At 39.1% G+C, this 3,765-nt stretch overlaps 1 long non-coding RNA gene across 1 annotated transcript in view; it reads left to right on the plus strand.

Annotated features, from left to right (window-relative positions):
- The window catches only part of LOC135218320 (uncharacterized), a 15,891-nt gene extending 12,578 nt beyond the window's left edge, over positions 1 to 3,313 (plus strand). The window contains exon 2 of the long non-coding RNA XR_010315286.1: positions 3,202 to 3,313. This is a non-coding gene — a long non-coding RNA (uncharacterized LOC135218320). The remainder of the gene's footprint in view (positions 1 to 3,201) is intronic.
- Positions 3,314 to 3,765: the final 452 nt, after the last annotated feature.

Here is a 3,765-nt window from a genome sequence, read left to right on the forward strand (position 1 = left end):
AGAGAGAGAGAAGAGAGAGAGAGAGAGAGAGAGAGAGAGAGAGAGAGCTGGAGGACTAGACTAATCCTCACCTCGCCTTATTGAAACGCGATCATTTTTGTCAAATGTAAATACGTATGCATGTAATTTTACTGCCTCCCTCCCATTTCCTACTTTGGTATCAATCCCCCATAGCTAACATGCCGTTAAAAAGCCCGTTTACCTAATTCATTGTTCTTAGGCCCGTCAAAGCAAAGAGGTGGTTTTCAGAAAAATGCTCTTTAACCGTCACTTTGCTCTCCGCATGGGATCTGCCGCGCAGCCGTTGATGGTTGAACCAACCTATAAAAGTAGACAATGTACCACTTCATTTCTTGCCACAAGACTATGAAAACAAGAATAATCTGCAGACAGAATTACGAATGTTAATAATAATAATTCTAGAAAGGAAATGGTGCAAATGGAATGTAGGTAGACTAAGGGTGTGTAGAGAACTTATCACTGCGTTTAAAAGCTCGCCTTTCGAGTGTTTCTACAGAGCCGTTTTAGTACTAACTAGAGCTTTTCGTTAGCAGTTTGTCTAAAACTCCCAGAGTACATATCTCATTAGGACGAGACAGTTATTTCATAAGTGAATACAGCAATTATTTACTTTTAGAAAGTGTAGTTTTCTGACCGTAATTGGAAGACATGTCGAAGTATTTAGAGATAATGTATTAGTTTTTCAGTACATATTGAGCAAGGATTTCCACATTAATAAGATATCACGGATTAGGAATTATTTAAGCAAAATTTTTGCATGTTCTTTGAATCGCAGGGGTTGAAGGATATACCCCACCTGCGTGCTATAGTTTCGAGAAAGTAGGCCGATGCCGTGTAAGTCTAAGGTTCATTTAGAATTTTAACTGCTTTCACACATCTATCCATTTTCTTTGAAGGTTGTGATGACGTCAGCTATCATGACTGGACTTTTGATAAATTCAGCTATTTTTAAATGACAAACCACGGTAATCAGCAGGTTTAAAAGCAGACTGATAGTTCTTAAATTAGGAACAGGACACCTGCAATCGTTAGCGCCGGTAGGTAGGTAGTTTTGGCGATTAGTTAAATAATACATCGCCACTTTGGTGACTTGTTGCTTACAATTTGCATACTTGAAGAGTAAATACGTATTGATAACCATAAAGCAGTGGATTTGCGCTGTTAGTCATTTTTGTCATTTGACAAAACCATTGGAAGCATTCATCAACGACATCGTCTGGCCGATTTTAGTCCCAACCAGGCGTTACAATAATTGTATTCACAGCCTTCGGGAAAAGAAATCTTTTTAGACAGCTCTATTCATTCCGATTAAAGGAGCCTGACTGCTTATTCAGGGTGTTAATTGTCTCCAAAACGGAGCGAGGAGAAGAGGAGGAGGGAAGAAGCCCAGGTCAATAACGACATCGTCACAGCGAGCGTGGGAGCTCTTTGGTGGTAATGGTGGTGTGCTAGTCGCATGCACTAAAACTTTAGTTCCTCGCATGTATTTTGCATCAAGAGGGTCGCATGCACACATATCGATGTCTCCTGTATTCCGTGCATAGTTTCGCATTGGGTATCGTGCCGTTGCACTCCCGTCCGTGGGGGAATCATGCATAATTAAGGGTCTCTCTTGCAGTTGCTAGGGAATGGTCGATTGGTGGGAGTCGGTTGGTTGTTATCCAAGTCGCTTTCACTGATGGATGGATGTGTAGTTCCGTTTTTTTTCCAATTCTTGTTGGGATAATGAGATTCATTTCTCGGGTCCGATAATGTTCGGCGTATCTTCAGATTCTCCTGGTCGTTAAACGTGTATTTTGAGTGTTTGAACATCCTTCATGTCTGGCCCTTTCTTTGCATGACTTGTTCATCGTGAACGCTTAAAGCGTCGTGCATGGATATGTACGCGCGTGTATCAAGAAAGTTTGCTTATGTGGATATGATTACAATTTACCTGTTTGTATTGTAACGTTATTTTACTGTTGAAAACTGTATTGAGTAAATTAGTTCGCTCGCTCTCATTCGTCTTGTTAGTCTAAACGAATGAGAACACGGCCGCATTCGTGTATGAGTCTAAACATTAGACTCATAAACGAATGCGCTCGTGTTCATAAACTTCTTTCACCAAATTAAGCATCGGGAGGGGAATATATGCAACGACCACTGTAACAATTTCTTTGATGACGCCATTGTCCTATTAATAGCAAGTGACCAATAACTTTAGCTGGTTAATTTTGCTCCGATGTGTGTAGGTGTCGGTTTGGTAATCGTCTCTTCCGTCCCCCAAATTACGATCGTGTTTAAAGGTGGTTGAGGATGATTAAGCAGTTTTCTGAGAATCCCGAAAAGGGATTCCAACTAACTAGTAATTAAAAATATAGTAAAAGTAAGATTTATCTTATTGAAAAGTTGTAATATTGCATTTTTAGTCTTAGCGTCAAAGGGACTGTAGTGAATACGCCTACGACCCGCTTACGACCCGGTAGAGAGAGAGAGAGAGAGGAATCGAAACGAGAGTCGTCTCTTGCCAACTGTGTAGACTGTGTAGTACCGCTTGGAATCTAGGAATGCTCGGAATCGACGAGGGCATTCCAGAACCCTTTGCCAAACATTGCCAGGCGCTCGACGACACCCTGTGGTGCCCAATTTCTTTTAGGGGGGGAATAGAGGGAGGGGGTGGTAGCTGAAGGTGGGAGAGAGAGAGAGAAATAAAAAATGTCAAGTTATACCATTGCTTCTTTATTGTAAGTGGTAGTCTGCAATCTACATTTATTATTATTATTATTATTATTATTATTATTATTATTATTATTATTATTATTATTATTATTATTATTATTATTATTATTATTATTATTATGGACCCTATTCATATCGTGACCAGTACAAGGGCAAACAGCATAAGTACCATAACATATCCCTGAAGCATCCCACTATTTATTGGCGAATTCATATGAAAAGGCTCAATTAACACTTAACTTTGCATCTGCTAACTACATGGATAATTTTAACGTTTTTTACATTAACCGACAGGAATACCATAGTTATGCGAAGCCTTCCCATAATATAGGTCTGTGGAGACTGGAATATCCTAAATTTAATACAAGACAAATAATCTTATATACCATTGTATGAAGGTATTAATGGCATAGTTTGGTTGCGTGCAAGTGTGAGTTAGTCTCCTGATCTTGTCTGTTCCAGGCCTTGAAGAACAAAACTGAGGAAATGGATCTGGAGGGTGACTATAAAAAAGGAGGTTATGGTAATCCGGAAGGAGAGGTGGACTAAAATATTAAAGATGATTAAGACTTGAGTAGACGGTTTACTTTCCAATCAGTCTCCTGGTTTCTGTAAGTTTGCCAATTTAATTGGCGTTATCTTAAAACTGGAGAGTTTAAAACAGGGTACTCGACTCTCATTATCGACAGCGCTGTAGAAAACGGTAAGTAAGAGCAGGGGAAACTATTCAAAAATGTTATAATGAGTTATAATTTATAAGTATGTCATGTCTCTAAGTTGAGAAACGTGTTATTCAGTCTTACAGATTAATTTCCCAAGTAGCGTCTGGGAATATTGAAGTGGTCTCTAGGCTATAGTTTCCTGGGATAGTTTCTTTGAACCACATTGTCTGGAAACTCTAGAGACCTTTCAATATTTTTCATTTCTGAGAAAAGGTCTGGGCCGTTCAGTAACATATATTCTCCATTCGGCTAATTTTTGCCTCAAAATTGCTTTTCTTCATTTTTGGAATTTTAACTGAAATGC

Source organism: Macrobrachium nipponense, chromosome 9, assembly GCF_015104395.2.
Source record: "Macrobrachium nipponense isolate FS-2020 chromosome 9, ASM1510439v2, whole genome shotgun sequence".
NCBI lineage: Eukaryota > Metazoa > Arthropoda > Malacostraca > Decapoda > Palaemonidae > Macrobrachium > Macrobrachium nipponense.